General features: G+C 45.2%; 1 protein-coding gene and 1 non-coding gene across 2 annotated transcripts in view; one reads left to right on the top strand and one right to left on the bottom strand.

Annotated features, from left to right (window-relative positions):
* Positions 1-20051, bottom strand: part of TMEM178B (transmembrane protein 178B) — a 357133-nt gene that overhangs the window by 118560 nt on the left and 218522 nt on the right. The gene's annotated exons all lie outside the window — the stretch shown is intronic.
* Positions 1182-1266, top strand: TRNAR-UCG (transfer RNA arginine (anticodon UCG)). The gene has a single exon. It is a non-coding gene; the product is annotated as a tRNA-Arg (tRNA).

The raw sequence follows: 20051 nt of genomic DNA, 5'->3' as shown, positions 1-20051 counted from the left end.
GGCGGATGGGTAGATGGGTGGGTAAATGGATGGGTGGGTGGGTGGACGGGTGGAGACGTGGGTGGCTGGGTAGAATAATTCTTCCTCAAGGATCTGGGAATATTGGGAACTCAATACATGCTGACTGGGCCACCAACAAGGCTTCCTACCACATTCTTCCCCACCATCAACACTCCCATACTCTTAGCCTGCTATGTTTTCCTTTCTTCCAAAACAATGTACACTTTTGGACACAGCAGATAAGTCACCTCCCTGTTTTGTTTACTGCCTATCTGCCATCACCAGAACGTAAACTCCATGAGGCAGAATCTTTGTCTGCTTTGCTCACTGTCATAACCCAAGTACCACAGACAGTGCCTGGAACACAGCAAGAGCTCAAAACATACATATTGAATGTCTGAATGTGACCTTGTCCATCTCAATTTTTTTGGAGCCTGACCAATGTGTGTCTGTATCCCTTTCCTGTTTGTCTAGCTTCTCCTGTGAGGTATCTGCTTTTAAGATGATCCACCAGTTACTTGTTCTACCCGCAGATACAGGTTGACCAAAAAGAAATTGAAACAGTCCCCTTGAGTAATATACATTTAAAAATATGCAATGTTTTGAGGTGCCTGGGTGGCTCAGTCAGTTAAATGTCTGACTCTTGATCTCCATTGAGGTCATGACCTCATGGTTTGTGGGAATGAGCCCCACATCAGGCTCTGCATTGGCAGCACATAGCCTGCTTGAGATTCTCTCTCTCTTTCTCTCTTTGCCCCCCCCCCCAAATAAATAAACTTTAAAAAACTTTAAAAATATGTAATGTTTTTTGGCAATCTAAAAATCTGAGCAAGGTGGATCCAGAGAAAGTATACATCAGAAATAGAATACTTAAGGGCGCCTGGGTGGCTCAGTCGTTAAGCATCTGACTTCAGCTCAGGTCATGATCTCATGATTTGTGATTATGAGTCCCACTTGATGTGAGCTCAAGTCCCACTTCGGGTAAAACATGAACCCAGCTTCTCTCTCTCTCTCCCTCTGCCCCTCCTGAAATTCATGCTCTCTTTCTATCCCTTGTTTACTTGTCCCCTCTCTGTCTCTCAAAAAGAAAGAAAGAAAGAAAGAAAGAAAGAAAGAAAGAAAGAAAGAAAGAAAGAAAGAAAAGAAATAGAATACTTAAAAATATAGAACATTTCTGGGGCGCCTGGGTGGCTCAGTTGGTTGAGCGTCTGACTTCGGCTCAGGTCATGATCTCACAGTTTGTGGGTTCGAGCCCCACTTTGGGCTCTGTGCTGACACCTTGCTAGGAGCCTGGAGCCTGCTTCGGATTCTGTGTCTCCTTCTCTCTCTGCCCCACCCTGGCTCATGCTTTGTCTCACTCTCTTTCTCAAAAATAAATAAATGTAAAAAAGAAAAAAGTTTAAAAAAAATATAGAACATTTCTGGTTTATAAATAAAAGCTACATTATTATCTGTGAATCAATAACAACATCAATTAAGTATGAAATAAAGTGAAGAAGAGTCTGATGGAAAAACTACAAAGTGTTTTCAAACTATAGTAAAACCTTGGTTTGCGAGTATAATTCATTCCAGAAACATGCTTGTAATCCAAAACACTTGTATATCAAAGCGAAGATCCCCGTAAGAAATAATGGAAACTCAGATGATTTGTTCCACAACCCAAAAATATTCATATAAAAGGGATTACAACACTGTAATTTAATACAAAATAACAAAGAAAATACAAAATATAAAGAAAAATAAATTAACCTGCACTTACCTTTGAAAACGTTCGTGGCTGGGTGAGAGAGACAAGAGAGAGGAGGGTTATTATGTAGGACGACTTTCACTATCACTAACGGATGTTGACTACACTACATATTAATAAACTCTTGTCACAGACTGTATTTAAAGTAACTGGCAATAAGGCAGCAGAGGAAAGGGTCTATATCTGCAGGCAGCCTGACCTAGAATGAAGCAAAGCATTCCTAGGCTTACTCTTGTATGGAAAAGCAAAGAACTATCCATAGGTGCTTTGAAGTGACAAAAAATACACCATTGCCAGTTGTGGGTACCTTCCAACATTCTGAAAAAATCACCGATTTCTGCCAAACACCATGGCCTGAGACCAAGCATCTGAGCATGGGAGACGATCACCCACAATCCCACAGTGAGTGAGTGAGTGAGAGAGAGAGAAGAACCATTGGCTCAGTTGTGGTCATGTGACATTCAGCGTCACGTACTACTTGTATTGCAAGACATCGCTCGTTTATCAAGTTAAAGTGAAATGTTGGCTCGTCTTGCGGAACACTCGCAAAACAAGCTACTCTCAATCCAAGGTTTTGCCATATTATTTGTGGGCCTGTTTCCTTTGCCTGAGTGTCAATCATGTGGGAACGCACCATGGTTCGTCAGTCAACGCTACATGCCCCTGGTACCTTGTCATGAACTCTACCTGTCACTCTTAATGGGATTCTGATAGGTTCTTTGGTGGCAATTCTGCTGACTCATGCCCTGATGGCTTTGTAACCTAGTTAAGGGTTCATTAGCTTAACTAGGCTAAAGCTATTCTCTTTCAGAGAAAATCAGCCTCCCGCCCAGGGTAAGACACATTATCTGAAATTGTTCCTTTTCTTCACAGATCCATTTCAAACTCTCCTATTCTGATTTCTTTGTAACCTAGTTAAGGTTTCATTAGCTTAACTAGGCTGAAGATATTCTTGTCAGTTAAAATTTGCTTTCAGCCTGAAATTATCCACACTCTTTCTGGAATGGCTGCATTTTTCCCACAGTCTAAATTAGATTAATTTCAGGCTTCTCCCTCTCTAAATTACAATTTGCCAAGATGGCCCAGAGATGGTCTCTCTCTTCCAGAAACCTGTCTTTCTTCTAATACTTGACTCCCCCAGTCAGCATGGCATTCCCTTCACAGCCTCCTCACTGCCCTGCCTGCCCGCGGAAAAGCCCAGCACTCCAGAGAACCACGCGCACACGCCTCCATGATGGACACGTGAAATGCAATATACAGAACATGACCTAACTTCTTCAGATGTGATTTTAGAACACCTTCACACAGTCTGGGCTTTATTGCAGAAGAAGCTTTGATTCGCTGATTTGGTGACCTTATTTTTATAGTAAAACAACTGTAAAATTTGGAGACAAAAAAATAAAACAACCCACTATAGCAGAAACCAGAACTTTAGCTAGGACAAAAATAAAATGCAATTAAAACAAAACAAAACAAAAAGACCCGGCTAATAAAAGAAAAAAAAAAAAAACCTCAGGAGGAAGCAAAAGAATATGGAGTTCGTCGCTAAATGTGGCTAGATCTGTTTAAATCTTTTTCGCCTCCAAGCCTCCAACTAATATGAATACTGTTTTTAAAAGTTCTGTGGTAATTAGATGCAGCCCTTTGGAAATTAAATTTCAAAAGGTTTTATGACCGAGGCTGTTTGTGAAATCATCTTTCCTATGTAACTACTGCGACAAAGCAAAATTGTCAGGCTAGTCTGTCTTGGGTTGTATTCATTATCACACATTCTGCTGCTAGCAAGGGTGATGGAGTAGGAGGAGGGCAGTCGGGAAGGGGGGTGAGGAGAGGAGAGAGAGAGAAGGGGAGAACCTGGCACCAAGACTCCATGCAGACAGCGCTGGGGTGGCGGGTGGTGAGCCAGCCGGGAGCCATGAACCCGCTGCTCCCAGAAGCACCTTGTTACCATGGCTCTCAGACAGGAGCCTCCTGCTGCATGGGGCACGATGCTGGGCCTTACTGTTAAGTACTTTAGCACGCTGTGGCTCCTCAACACAAACCAACCGTGTCATCTGATGCGCAGCTAACCAACAGTGGTCTCTTCCCTCGATGAGGGGACACCAGGCCTGTGGGGTATCCTAAGAGACTGCCTGCTACTCTCCAACAGAGCACAGCCCAAAGGGATTTCCGAGGGAAGAGATGTCATCTTGAACTCTACTTTCAGGATGTACACACAGTATAGGATTCTCCCCCATACTGTATGTTTCACAAGAAACATACATAGGACCCAGTCTAGAAGATTCCTTATGGGGCAGGAGACACCTCTCTTTTTTTTTTTTTATTATTTTTTTTAACGTTTATTTATTTTTGAGACAGAGAGAGACAGAGCATGAACGGGGGAGGGGCAGAGAGAGAGGGAGACACAGAATCCGAAACAGGCTCCAGGTTCTGAGCAGTCAGCACAGAGCCCAACACGGGGCTCGAACTCAAGGACCGCAAGATCGTGACCTGAGCTGAAGTTGGCCGCTTAACCGACAGCCACCCAAGCGCCCCAACACCTCTCTTTTCTGAGCAATTTACTTTGTAATAGAAATGTACTTCCTAATAGAAAAAAAAAATGTTAATTCTGTGTGTGTGTGTGTGTGTGTGTGTGTGTGTATGTCTACACATGCATACACAGAGAAACCCAAAGTCTCTGTTTGGTCTGGCTGGAGTGAGGACAGGAAATAAATACAGATAACGACACATTTTTCCTCCTCATAAGGTGCTAAAAAACTAGTACCTGTACACAAAACTGTCCATGAGTCAAGCCCTGGAGGTGGCTAAAATACTGTCCTAAAAGGGATCGATCTTTCAGACGACATTTTAGATATAGCTTACATATCTAAAATGAAGATATGAGATATAATTTATATATCTAAAATAAAGAAAGGAGACAGTATGGGATATTACCAGGGGTTGATACACCTCATCCAAGAACTGAAAAGGATAGCAAATTGTACCTAGGTCTTTATTTTTTTGTACGTCTCTGTTCGATTTTCTACAGCATCATTTACTGTTTTCCCTATCATCGATTTTGGCCAAAAACTGCTTTCAACTAAAATAAAAGAATAAAAAGTTCGGAGGTAAGATCTGGACCACATGCCAGAAAACAAAGGCGATTTCTTACAGGCTACCAAATTGGAGGTCTCTTCTGTAAAGCTTAAAAATTCCCATCTAATGTTAAAGTGGTGCTGGATACAAAATGATCAGCAAGGATATTTTGAGTAATCATTTATAATTTGATTTAGTAATTATTTAAACCAATCTGTTCTATGTGGTTTTTTGGGGGGGTTTTTTGTTTGTTTGTTGCTAAAATAAATACTAATTTCCTGGCCACATCAGACCTCCTTTTGCCTTTTCTATGAAACACTAAATGTTTATACCAAACCCTCACCTCATGAGAATACTGACAAAATCACCTAATAATTGAATATAAAAAGGATAACATGACCCTACTGTACATCCCCCAGTTTATTCTGAGAAAACTCCATCATGTGCTGTAAGAGTGTCACCTTCACTGAAGCTTGGCCAGAAAAGAGACCAAACCCTAAATTAACGAAGACAGAAAAGAAAACAAAATCAAGGTAGAGGGGATGTCCTGTTTCTCCAGAATCTCTCCAGAAAACCTTTACTACCAATCCCAAGCCACTGCCATTTGGGTTTAAAGATTTTAGCACACGATTATCAACTCCCTCTCTAAATGTATTTGTAAACATGGGGTATTTTGATAAGTAACCGGTTATTAATTCAGGTACCATTAGTAATAAATTTGTGCCACTTTGCCCAGAGTTGCCTTGAAATGTAGCTACCTTCTACCTATAAATAGGAAGAGGGTGGGGAGTAAGGGTCCTAAGCAAAGTGGGAATGTAAGTGAAAGTGTATTTAGGGGCGCCTGGATGCCTCAGTGGTTAAGCATCTGACTTCGGCTTAGGTCAAGATCTTGCGGTTCGTGAGTTTGAGCCCGTTTCGGGCTCTGGGCTGACAGCTCAGAGCCTGAAGCCCACTTCGGATTCAATGTCTCCCTCTCTGTTCCTCCCCCGCTTGCACTCTGCACTCTGTCCCTCTCTCTCTCTCTCTCTCTCTCAAAAATAAGTAAACATTTAAAAAATTTAAAAAAATAAATGAAAGTGCATTTGTAACCTTTACTTTAGGACCGAATTCCTTTCCAAGCTCTTCTTCCATAACACATTTGTATGCAATGTGCTAATTATGGCTAGCTTTAATCTCTTCATAAAAGTAGGAGCCTATTTTGTTACTACATTTTGTCAGCCATTAGTTCAAGTTCATTAATCAACTAATGGGTCGTAGACAGAGATGTGGTAGGGCCCTTGTCCATCTCTGTGGCTTTACAACCAAGGCCACGGAGTCTCCGAGTTTGCTGGCTTGCTCCACGCCTCACGGCCAGTTAGCAGCAGTTATGGCTGAAAGCCCGTCTTCTGACTCACAAAGTTCTGAAATCTTTACTCTCTTTGGTGGTTTTCAAACTGATCTGTGGATCTCCAGGGCTCCGAGAGAGTGGGGCACTGGCCCTTTCAGGTCCATTTTTGCTGGTTTTATACTTCGGCCTCCCTACTAAATTCGACTTAAAAATCCATGGCTCAGAGTGCCTGTGTGGCCCAGTGGGTTCAGCGTCCGACTCTTGATTTTGGCTCAGGCCATGATGTCGCAGTTTGTGGGTTCGAGCCCCGAGTCAGGCTCTATGCTGACAACATGGGAGCCTGCTTGGGATTCTGTCTCTCTTGCTCTCACTCTCTGTCCCTCCCCACTCACACATACATACGCAAGTTTGCTCTCTCTCTAATAAGCCATGGGCTTAAAGAAGTTTTAAAATCACATTAAAAAAATTTCTAAGTAAAAATATTTCTAAAATATGTTGGAAACCTATTATAACTTTCCATTCAATAGAAGTTGGATCTGGAGTTGAGGGGGTGAATGACCACAGGACCAGGGGTTCAGAGCTCCAAGCCTAAAAGGCAGAGACACCAGAGGCCAGTGCCTCCAACTCTGTGACCAAAGATAAGCTCCTGAGCCCCACTACCTCTCGGTGTCCTGGCCTGTGGAACAGAACTTCTAAAACTTTAAAGCACTGAAGTCTGAATGAAAAACTCTGTGTTCACAGCCGCTGCCGTCAATACGGTCGTTGTTAGGCAATGTCAGTTATATATTAACACGAGAGAACGAACTTTTAGATCAGCATATGGCGAGGGGCTGATATACTCTGTATTTTCTGGATTTCCAAACCTAACAATTCAAACTGTCTTGTCCTCTGTGGCATGCATTAGCAGTCACTTTGCTCCCAAAGGAGGTTGGGAATCACAGGCCAAGATCATTGACACTCTGGGAGTGTGACGGGGGTCCAGGGGCATGGGCAGGCAGTCCCTCAGTTGTCTCTAAAGGATGAGCTGGAGTAGAGGCTTCAGGAAGTTTCCCATCACAGCTGTGGCATATAGCAAGCCTGATTCTGAGCTGGGCAGCTGCAGGAAGGTCATGGCCTGGGCACCAATCTGCCTTTAGAGTCCGTGGCCACAGAGGAGTCTAACAATAGGCCAGTGCCAGATTCAGGGAGTGCCAACCAGACCCCTGTAAGGGGCCATCTGGCTTTGGAAATTCACAGTCAGAATCCAAAGACTTGTCTAAGGTCACAAGGGTGTCTGCTTTTATGTCCAATTCAACACACCACATTATTTCTTAACCGTGGCCTTGTGAAATGTGGTGTGAGGTGTTAGTGGGACAGGGATGAACCAGACTCCTTAAGGGACCTACCTGATCCAACCATATGGTTGAAGTGTAGGGCAGCGAGTCTCAACGTGTGGTCCCAGCATCACCTGGGAACCTGTTGGAGATGTGCGTCCTCAGGCCTCATCAAGACCTAACCAAACCAGAAACCCTGGGATCAGGCCCAGCGATCCCTGTTTTAACGAGCCTTCCAGGTGACTCTCAAGCAACTAACACTTGCAAACCAGTGGCACAGGATGTGTTTGAAGAGGAGCAGCCAGACGTGAGCAGTGACAAGCCAGACGATGACAGGAAGTGGGCACGGAATCAGGATACGATGGTGTGGATAACAAAAGCCCACGGCGTGGAGAGCCTGCCATGGTGGGCAGAAGAGTCAGTCAAGCTGAGAGAAGCTGGAGCCCGACACAACACGAAATAGGTCAGAGTTTCACACCTTACTGACTTCAGAAACTCACATGGAAAAAACCAGGAATGACTGAGTGGTCCATATGTGAGAAGAGCCTTGTTGAGGGTGGACACCAAGCTTGCTCTTCTCTCCATCCAGAAGAAAAGTGTCATCAACTTACTCAAAAGAGCTGTCTTCTCAAGACAGGGGCTAACTTACGAGCTAACTGAGCACCATCCTGGACTCTTGGCCTCCCTGGAGGTCGTCCGGGTTGAAAAGTGGAGCTTTATCTTAAGGATAAAACGAGCATTTGTAAAATGAGCAGATTTCTTAGGCCTACCCCAAGAGATTCTCACTCTGAAGGTCTGAGAAGCGGCTCCATGCAGATGAATTCTTCTGAATGTGCATTTTTAACAAAGGATTCTACCAGTCAGACCTTAGGTGGACCTCAGATGACAGTTTGACAAACACTGGCTAAATGATCCACTCATCCAACAGCAGCAAGGTTGGGAACAATGAACAAAAGATCGATCGTTCCTCTTTTATTTGTCACTTGTTTGTTTTTAGGTTGTATTTTTGATGTAATTCATAGATTTTTACCAGAAGACATTGGAGAAGTTAAGACTGGTTTTCTGAAGTGGCAAAAAGTCCCTGAAATCCCAAAATGTAGGAAACTTCTAGACCAAGGGCAAATGGGGCTGGCAGAAAGGCAGGGGAAAATTCCTGGGACTTCTCAGGACAGGAGCCTTGGAATCATACATATTTTCTCGGTTAAAAAAAGGAAAGCAAGTGATGCATTGGAAACCCAGTCCTCTTTCCCCTATGTCGAGTAACTGAGATGATTAATCACCGAATCGCTACACATGAGAGCTGGCGAGGACCTTGGTGGCCACCCTGCCCACCTCAGCCCTGGCGTGAAGTCACTCCTTGACCTCTAGAGATGAAAACACCCCAATCAGAAGGCCGTCAGTCCACTGGTTAGAAAGGTCTCCCCGCACAATGAGCTGAAATAGTCCTATTTCCTTCCTTAAAGAGAAATAAGAGTTTTGCATGCTACCTTCAGACATATGGGTCGATTCTTTTTCTTTGCAGGAAAAGAAAAGTGAGGCGCAATTACCCCGAGAAACCTTGATTGGATTATGCAGTTCAAGTGACAAGACAGAAGGAAAATCTGGCCCTTTTTCCTTCTTCCTACTTCCCTTCCCACACCGCTGGCTTCTTTAACCACAGCATTTAATAAGTTATTGTAGCAAAATGGGGAGAGAAAAAAAGAAAGCAAACCCCATTCTGTTTTGTTTTTTAATCCTTACATGTCATCTTATTCCTTCATTTTTGTGGCCTTTTGTCTCTGCCGGTTTCCATGGCAACAACAACCAGCAAGCAGTTCGCATCCCTCTCTCTAGCTTGCGCACAGAGAACTCCAAACAGGGTCAAAACCAGCTCTGGGTTGAGGAAGGAAGTAGACGATTCCCTTCCTTCTCACTGATGTTGATGTGTGCGTTTTTGAAGGTGTCTGTACGTTTCTGTGCATTGATCTCGGTAGTTTTGGCCGCAAGTGATTTTTTTTTTTTTAGACCGTGTCTTTGTTCCAGATTTGGGGGAAGGGAACAGTGACTTTCACATGCAGTCACATTTTTGAGAACATACAGATACATGATTCGTACAACATGGGAAAAATAAGGAGAATCCAGTCATCTTGCAGAAAAAAAAATAGCAAATGGTTTTCCACACACACCTAGGAAGGAAACTATTCTCTGCAAATGCACCATGTTTATACAATATTTATAAAATCCATCAATGACCCACCAGGTTCATACAATATTTATAAAATCCATCAATGACCCACCAATCTATTAGACACAATTTCCATCAAGTGATGATATTTGATTTTACTTTGTAACTTGAGTGTTTTTCTGTTGCAATGCTCCCTGAGTATTTTGTGTTTTCCTTAGATATTTGTCTGAAGTGGACACCCACCGTGGGGCCAACAGGGGGTGGTATGGCCACAGATCGGGTCCTGTGAGAAACACACATCATCTTCTGATGAGTTTTAACTGAGACTGAAATAAGCATGATTTTACTCCTCTCAAAAACATAAATCGTTATTTAAGTTTTACCAATACAGCCATACGTACCCAATTATGCTAAAGAAGAATTGTAGAGGAAATTTGTAGTGCAAGCTTTTAAAAGAAGTATCTCAGAAGAGGGGCGCCTGGGTGGCTCAGTTGGTTAAGCATCCGACTTCGGCTCAGGTCATGATCTCACAGTCTCTGAGTTCAAGCCCCGCATCAGGCTCTGTGCTGACAGCTCAGAGCCTGGAGCCTGCTTCAGACTCTGTGTCTCCTTCTCTCTGCCCCTCCCCTGCTTGTACTCTGTCTCTGCCTCTCAAAAATAAATAAACATTGAAAAAAAAATTTTTTTTAAGTATCTCAGAAGAAATTGGTACCCGCACCAGTTTCCTATCACTGCTGTCACAAATTACTGCAAATTTAGTGGATTAAAACCACACAAATTCATCATCTTATATGTTGTATAGGTCAGAAGTCCAAAATGGGTCCCACAGGGCTGAAATCAAAGTATCAGCAGAGCTGTGCTCCTTCTGGAGGCTCTAGCAGAAAATGTGCCTCCTGGCCTTTCCCGGGCCCTAAAAGCAGCTTGCATTTCTTGGTGCATGGCCTCCTCCTGTAGCTTCAAACCAACAGGACAGCATCTTCAAATCTCCCTCTGATTCTAAAGCTCCTGCCTCCCTTTTATGAGGACTCTTGTATTTGTAACCAGCCCACTCAGATAATCCAATTTAACCTCCTAACTCAAGATCCTTAACTTACTCATGTCTGCAAGGTCACGTTTACCATGGAAGGGAACTTATGAGTTCCAGACGTGACGATGTGGACATCTTGGGAGCTATTATTCTGTCCACCATGGGCACTGCTTTCATCAAATCATGCCTGCCCACCCTCACATGTTAATTCGATCCTGGTCTTATTCCAAGACTCGGACAAAAAGCCCGTCTCCAGCTTGCCCTAAATCCTATCACGCGGTCGAATGCCCAGCTCTTGGACCGCAAGCCAGGTTGACAGCAAATGTTTTATGGTTTCTACGCCTGAGGCCACCCACTCAGGATGGTCTGGCTGTACCAGGTTCTGCCTGCTCCTGTCTTTCTGCCTTCTCACCCCATTCAGACAGTGCTCTCCATCGCCTGCCCCCACACTTAGAGCATCGAGGACTAGTTCGTGCCCCACAGGGTGAGATGTGGGGAGACGGGAAAAGAATTTTCCTTAATGTTCAAATTTTCTTTCATCAAGGACATGAATGCCCTTGCCTTTCTATTTGATTTTATATTTGCCCTTCAACTTACTAACTTATTTTTCAAATCTCATCTGCTGATTTTAACCCTGCTAGACCTCTTGTTGAAGTCTAGCCTTGGTTTCCAACCTCCCACTTAGAGCCTGACTTCTGAAACCTGTACTTCCTCCAGCGGTTGGTTTCCCGAGACATTACTAGGCCCACCCCTCCCTGCTGCATGGCTCTGGACGCCCCACCCCTGCCTCGCTGCACCCTGGCCACTGCAGCACATTGTCTATTTCCCAGTCCAGCTACCGAGCTCAACTAGATACTGCGCCTTCCCTGGCTGCGCCAGGCTGCCCACCGCTGAAAGGGTCCCTCCCAGGCTCCTCCACTCCCTAGTGGGAAGAGAACCAAAGAAAGGGAAGGAGGCCCCAAGAGGGTTGCCATAGCTCACTCTGATGTGGGTATGGAAACGCTTGCCCACTAGGGGATTAACGATGCAGCTCTACATGTTAAGGCCACAATCCCGCCACCACACACACGCACATACACGTCCATCTTCTCTCCCTGACACCGGCCGTGGAAGCCCCTGTGTTTTTCTGAAATAACTACTTACATTCTCAAAGACAGCTCCAACTTCCTACAGTTGAGAGAACCCCCCACTGCACAATTATTTGTGATGGATGAGGAGCCCACCCGAGGCAAACACGCTCCCAAGGACCTGTTTTCGAAAATACAAAATCCAAGGGCCCGTCTCTAACATATAATGTGACTTCTTATGCAGAGGTGTCACCACGAGCCAGCCAGGATTGGGTCTGGCAGCTGTGAGATGTGGAATGCACGCGGTCGGTCACCACCACCCTCCGCACACACCGTGTACCACGGCCACGGGGCCAGGGGCCACAGAGAGTTTGCTCACTGCTCTTCTGCAATGCCACACCGTAGCAAACATCCCAAACTCACTCACAAAGCTAAGCAGCCCAGACCTCACGGGCAATGTGATGCTGGTACCTGGAGTCACTGAAAAAGGAGTTTTCCTTTTCTTTTGCTCTAAACAACATAAGAAAATAGACATTACCCCTGCCTTCTTTCAGTGGCCATCCAATGTCAAATAGAGGGCAGGCGTTCTAGGGTTCCAGTTGTTCTCATTAGTAACCGTCTTAATGAGATGTTTCTGGCCACAACGGGAGTGCCCTCCAACTTGAACACCCCAAATTACTTTTATATGCTTCTTTGATTTCCAGGGAAGAAAACAGAGTGGGGAGTGAGTAAAAGGAAACGTTGAGAAACAGCTCAATTATATAACTGACTAATTTACAGCATTTCTCCACTGATTGTAATCACCTCTAACCAAATAAGGTCATTAAGTGAAGGTTTTCACTGCATCGTGACCAAAACTCGACTTCCCTTTGCCTTTATTACCCTAATTCATTTCCATCACAGAATCTCAAAAATAACCTTGGTTTTAAAAAGACCAAGCCATCTTGCGGTATCTGCTAGATGTCTCTGGAGTACATTCTACCTCTGTTGTTTGCAACAGACCTCAAGTCTTTAATAAGGCCAACATGGCCTCCTCCTTGTCGAAATGGCAAAAAATACACTGACCTATATAGAAACATATCCGCAGACACACAGACAGATACAAACACAGACAGCACACGCATAAAGAATCTGAAAGACGTAGCCAAAATATAGACAGAACAGAGGCTCCGTCATTCCTCATTAACTTTCTGACCTCGAGCAAATTACAGAATATCTCTGAGACTTGGGTCATCTATCATGAAGGTAATAATATTGAAAATGAGGCTAACGATATTTGAATACATCATGGGGCTTTTATGAGAATGAAGTGAGTAGACACACACAAAGCCCTTACAACAGTCCCTGGCACGTAAGTCCTAAGAGTTTGTTGCTGATTTTAGTGGTGGTGGAGACAGTGGGGCAGGAGCAATGGTGCTGAGAGTTTTAGAACATGAGGTTCAGTGAACAAGAGAATATGAGCAGAAAAACCATACATCTATACAACCTACATTACTTTGAAATACAGCGTCCCATGGATATCACCTTCATAATAAAACTGAGATTAACTGAGCCAATTCTTATGTTAGGAACTTCACGACGTTGGCTCTGAAACTCAAAACAGCCCAAACAGGTAGGTAGCACTAGCCTCGTTATGGGAAGAAAACAGAGACCCGCAACCTTTAAGTAAGTGCCCAAGGCCACACAGAGGACAGAGGTGGACCCCGGCTTCTGTCATTCAATAAACATTCTCCTCCTGGCCAGTCTCTCCCCAAAGCTAGCACTTCCCACCGCCTGGTCCCTCCAGCAAAGCCAGCAGGCCAGGATTCAGATTCCCGGTTTTTAAGAGATGAGGAAAAGGAGGCAGACAGCCAGGAGGTAGAGATTTAGGAATAGAGCACAGGGTGTTGCGTGGGCGGGAGTGGGTGCAGGTGACGGCGACAGCGGGGATGACGGCACTGAAGGTGGTAAATGGGGCCTGGAGGCGAAGAGCAGCCGAGGAGGTTGGAAAGACCACGAGGATGGGGTAGAGGAGAAAATGGCACAGTGCAGACCCCACCGAGAACGAGATTCTTCCAGCGGCTCTCCAAGCCTGCCTGTGGCAAGTGATGATTACTCTTTTTCAGTTGAAAAGACCGTCAAACATTTTAAATTACAATTGTCAGTAGTGAGATGGTGTTTCATCATGTGAAATGATCTAAAGCTGCAGAGCATAAAGCCTTCTTTAAACAGCAAAGTAATGGCTCCCTGTAGAGAACTAAACTTCCAGCACAGAGAGGCTCGCTCTTCCCAGAGACACTGGGAGGAAAATGAGCAAGTGTCCCCTGACCGGAGAAGAAAGCACGTGCCGCAGAACCACCAGGATACACAGGTGCACGTGCACTGTCTTTCAGGCCCTCTAACCGGGTGCTCAGACCGCACCCCTGAAATGCAGCCGGCTTGGCTGAGCCACCCTGGGTGCCGACTCCAGACACGCCTTTATGCAGACAAGCTCCCGTGGTGTTGTGCTAATGGGGGAGAGGCAAGGCAGCGAGAAGTTCAAAGGGGAAAAAAGTAGCAATCCCAAGCTGCACACCGTCTGATGGCGGTGTTCATGGCCTCCTCTCCCCCGACAGAAGTTACTAAAGAGCGGCAAAATGGTCTATTTATGGGTTCCTCTCTCCTGTTCTTCCAGAACCCCCAAAGGTGCAAACGAGCCACAGATCTGCAAGATGCCAGGCAACAAGAAGAGAGTTAAGGGAACCCTATTCTGCCTCAGACCATGCCAAGCCCCCACGGACAGGCCAAGCCACTGGGAAGGGAAGACGGGAGAGTGAAGCAGGAGACCAGGAGCTCCAGGCACAGAGGGCAGGGGCAGGGGTGAGAGGAGCAGGCAGGTGCAGGCATCAGAGACGTTACGTGCGGACCTGCCTCCAACTTCTCATCTTTGACCACCTGTCCCCTCATTTCAGTTGCTTCTGTTGCCCTAAAGCCAAGCTGCCAGGAGTTTGCACACGATGGGAGGCGCTCGGACTCCAGATCCCGGAGCAGTCTGGGTCATGTTCCTCAACGTATGGGGTCAATAGGATTCTCGGAAAGCTCCGAGCCTGAAACTGGCCTTTCCCTACCCTTTGCTCTGTTCAGCCCTGGGAACCTTCTCAGATGTCAATCAGGACAGACACAGAAGGCATCATTCAGTCACTCAACGAATATTTATTGAGCACCTACCATGTGCCAGAAAGCGTTCTAAGGACTGAGAAATAAGGCAGTGAAGAAAATGGAGGAGAAGAGAGAGACCATAAACAGGAAACCTCAGCTGGCAGGGTTTCTAGGAGTGTGGGACATTTGGGCAGCCCTCTCAGCTGTCACCCTCAGCTCCTCCACGATGGGGGCGGGGGGGGGGCAGGCTGTCCACTTGTACAGAACCAACACCATGAGCAAAGGCACCCTGATCACGCCGGCCCGCACCTCCCACATCCCAAGACCCAGCACCATTTCTAGCATCCTCCGAGCCAGGTGCTGAGACAGAAGAGAACATAAAGAGCAGATACAGCCCTTGGCGGGTGGTGGTTACTGGAGGTGAGGACCCCATGCCTTCTCAGGAGACCTGGGAGGACAAGGCTGAGCTGAGCATCCAGGTGGCACTGCCCCCTCCACCCACCTCCCAACAGCACGACATGTCCCCTCTGGCTGGATCAGACTCTCAGTCTCCTGACGTCAATTTCCCCTCCCTTATCCAGGCCGCCCCTCCAGAGCAGCCGTGCTGATATGGTTGGTATCCGAATCACTGAGGCTGTGTGAACCAAGCAGTTCATGTCATTGTCTGCTATTGACGCAGCAGCCCTGGGTGGAATCGCAGGCTCCTCACGGGAGGTAAAAGATAAAGGTGAAACAAAAGAGCCTCCAGACTGTTTGTATTCCCACCCCAACCAGGACCTGCCCTGGATTAAGAATAATTTTCCAAATCTTTACCAGCTGCCTGGCAGCTTGCCACAGATCAATAAGTCTTCTGCAGAGTTCCAACTTGCAAAAATATTTACTGTACATAATTTAATAGAACCCTCTCCTGGATAAGGAGCTGACACTTTTAATTACCTGGAACAAGTACTCTCCGTCTATAGGACACAACATACACGTGGCTTGGAATGCCAATTAAATGCATCTCCCGGGGTTTTTCACAACTGATTCATAAAGAAGACGGTCCGTACGATGGTGACCTCCATGGGGGGAAGGGTAGCCACAGATGTAACCAGTGATTTTTTTCCCAGAAGAAATTTCAAAATGCTACTCCCTCTCTTCTATTGCTTTTGTCTCGACTCCCTTCAACAGACATTCGCCTACTCAAATACAGAGACAAATCTTTCCCCGTTTCCTGGAAATTAGCTTCTGCGTCTTCTTCAGGGCTCTGCCAGGGGCGGCTGGCTCTCAGGCGCTCATCTTCTTCAGGTCCTGGGAAACACATGGCTGAAAATGTACAATCTGGAACTGACCTGGCAACAACCACATCGATGGCAGTAACACGGAAAACACCTTCCGTGGGTCAAAAACACGGTGCCAGCCTTTTAATATACTTCATTTCCAAGCTGAATAACAATAGGCATGTGTGGAGGCATCATTATGCCCACTTTTCAGGTGAGAAAACAGAGGCTCAGAGATGTTCTGTAACTTATCCAAGGTCACCAACCACTGAGCTGCTGAGCAGGACTCAAACACACATCAGTCTGACTACAATCCCGCATTGTATGTCAAGCCCGTTTTGAGGAAGCACCACACGTTCCCAGAAAAGCTCCAGAAATCTGGACTAGTTTATGTCCTGGGGCTGTCTGGAGCTAAGTCGAACAAATCTGGACAGATTTGGAGACTGGCTTCCCTACTCTTGTGGCCTCCTCCCCCTGGGCTTGAGTCCTCCTCTAGCCCTCCTCTTTCTAAGACCCTGGGAGAATGTCCACCCTCCACCCAGAACAGTGGATGAAGCCTGGGCCCAGTGTCTATCTGGCTCTGGCCCAACGTGGTCAGGAGCCCCATCTGTAATGTGGGCATTTCTCTCAAATGCTAATTAACTTCCTTTGGCATCTTCGACAAAAGCAATCCCCTGGCAATCATATTCTGCATAAGCACCTAAAAATTTGTGGGCGTACAATAAATATTCAGTTCCTAACAACAATTCCCACACTTGCTAATGATTGTGTGGGTACATTTGGTTTCATCAGCTAAGCCCTGCCAAATAATATGCGATTGAGCCATAAGAAAGTTCATGTCCAACGAGGTTTTCAACACCACAGAATTTTAGAAGTATTTAACTGAGATGCCACTGAGACCTAGAAAAAGTACATTAACTCTGGGCCACCCTTGGAAGGGCTAACCACCTTCTAGGAGCAGTGGAGGGGCAGGGTAGAGAGAATATGATGGTAAAGAAACTTGGAGGTTTCATTAAAATGATGGATTTGAAAAGGATGGAACAATTCTTCAGCCAAGTGCTCCTTGGTGCTCATCAAGGAGAGCCTTGCAACCATATCTACTGAAACCTATCACGTTCAGCTCAAATTAGAAGGCTAAGGGGGGTTCCTACTATGCCAGCAAAGAGGGAAGTGAACAGCAAAGCATGAGAATAGATCAGTTCTCAAAATGATGAATGAAGCATGGGTTGTTAGCATAGAATTTAATTTGAAACACTCACTACAGGTGAGGAAGCACTAAAGAAACCAGATACATTTTGCGTATCCCAGGTGAGATGGGCACTAGACATGTTTCTGTGGGGGAAGGACAGAGTTGCAGGCAGGAAACAGATGGACAGGCATTTCATGCCTCTCTTTCTCTGGGCAAACTCACCTATCACCCCCCTCCCCCACAGGCACAGGCTGTTTTCTATGATTTGAAAGGAACGTCTACTATGAATAGACACTTCTCCAAAGAAGACATCCAGGTGGCCAACCGACACATGAAAAAACGCTCAACATCACTCATCGTCAGGGAAATACAAACCAAAACCACAATGAGATACCACCTCACACCTGTCAGAATGGCCAACATTAACAACTCAGGCAACAACAGTCGTTGGCGAGGATGTGGAGAAGGAGGATCTCTTTTGCATTGCTGGTGGGAAGGCAAGCTGGTGCAGCCACTCTGGAAAACAGTATGGAGGTTCCTCAAAAAGTAAAAATAGAACTACCCTACGACCCAGCATGTGCACTACTAGGCATTTATCCACGGGATACAGGTGTGCTGTTTCGAAGGGACACATGCACCCCCATGTTTATAGCAACACTATCAACAATAGCCAAAGTATGGAAAGAGCCCAGATGTCCATTGATGGATGAATGGATAAAGAAGATGTGGTATGTGTATATATATATATATACACATACCATATGTATGTATGTATGTATGTGTATATGTGTGTGTATATATATATATATATATACACATACCATATGTATATATGTGTGTGTGTATATGTGTATATATACACATATACACACACACATATATACATACACACAATGGAGTATTACTCAGCAATCAAAAAGAATGAAATCTTGCCATTTGCAACTACATGGATGGAACTGGAGGGTATTATGCTAAGTGAAATTAGTCAAAGACAAAAAACATATGACTTCTCTCATATGAGGACTTTAAGAGACAAAACAGATGAGCATAAGGGAAGGGAAACAAAAATAATATAAAAACAGGGAGGGGGACAAAACAGAAGAGACTCATAAATATGGAGAACTGAGGGTTACGGGAGGGGTGGTGGGAGGGGGGATGGGCTAAATGGCTGAGGGGCACTAAGGAATCTACTCCCGAAATCATTGTCGCACTATATGCTAACTAACTTGGATGTAAATTTAAAAAAATAAAAAATAAAATTTAAAAAAATGAAAGGAACGTCTAGAAGAAATGCTTGAAAACCTTCGTGGACATTCATGTGCATCCCTTAATGGATGAAATGTCCATAAGAGGAGTTGGAGGAGCTTTATAAAGGGGAAGAGAACTTGTGCACAGAGGAGGAGGAGAATAAGAGCACAGGGAAGGAAGGGGTAACATTCCCACAGGTCATGTGGTCCACATGATTGTTGTCTGAAGGATCAGAACATATCAACAGAATTGTGTGTGTGTGTGTGTATCCATATACATGTAGACCATATGACAGTCACAGCTGCTAAGTGAGGGTGGTGGGCCTACAGGGGATTTTCTTTATTTTTTTTTCATGGTATTTTCTAATTTTTTGACATGTAATGTAGTATTTGGGCACTTAAAAGAATGGGAGTTTTAAAATGTTTGGAATGTGAACATGGATAACGGGCTCCTGGATTCTGTATTTGTGAACGAAAATGTGCACAAAGGTTTGGGAGAGACTCTTGGATCTCAGGCAGCAACCCAAGATTAATCAGAACTGCGAGTCTGGTCTGACTTGGAATGACAGATGTGAAGGTTGGAGCTATGCTGATGTAGACTCACAGCCAGGAGGTCACCCCCTTGCTGGAGGCAGACAGGTGTGTATCCTGAGAACATGGGGAGAAGCCCATTCAGAAGACACAACTTCATGGGGAATGCTCCGAAGAAAGCAATAGGAGGTTCCAAATAAGACAGCAAATGGGTTAGCTCAGTCAAGTGGCGACAGGCACACGGAGAAGTGCAAACGAGGAGACCACCAAGAAAATCACAAGGTCTGCCACTGGCTGGTGAGGCCATGCACCAAATGACCCAAAGCACTCACCCTCCTTTAAAGGTGAGCAAAGAGTCACTCAACACCCTCTTTCCTCACAGCATCTCCCCCTGAAACTGTTTTCATCAAAGCCACCAGTGACTTCCTTGACCTTCCATGTCCAGCTCACCCTCTCCATTTCTCTCTCTCCCCCTACCCCATTCTATAGTAAAAACTCTTCAAGAGATATCTGTATTCACCACATCTAATTTCTCACCTCCTATTCTCTCTTGAAACCAGTCCAAACAGATGTTTGTTCCCTCCAAAATTGTTCTCTCCAAAATTGTTCTTATCAAGCTATTACACTCCATGCTGCTAAATCCACTGCAAACACATCAGTCCTCTTTCTACCTGCCCCATCAACTTGAATAATTCATATGGCCTCCAAGCACCATACTGTCAGGTTCCAGCAAAGTCACTGGACCCAGCTTGTCCCTCATCAACTTGACCTCTTAACATGAGAGTGCTCCAGGAGTCAATCCCAACTCCTCTTTCCTACTTACATTTACTCCTTTGGTGACATCATCTAGTCTATGGCTTTAAACACCATCTATATCCCAGGGACTTCCAAATTTATGTCTCCAGTCCCTACTTCACACTGAACTCAAGACTTGTAATCCACTTGCCTACTTATTATTTCCACTTGGATATATGAACACATTCAACAC

Source organism: Panthera onca, chromosome A2 (genome assembly GCF_046562875.1).
Source record: "Panthera onca isolate mPanOnc1 chromosome A2, mPanOnc1 haplotype 2, whole genome shotgun sequence".
Lineage (NCBI taxonomy): Eukaryota > Metazoa > Chordata > Mammalia > Carnivora > Felidae > Panthera > Panthera onca.
This window is presented reverse-complemented; position numbering and strand designations above follow the sequence as displayed.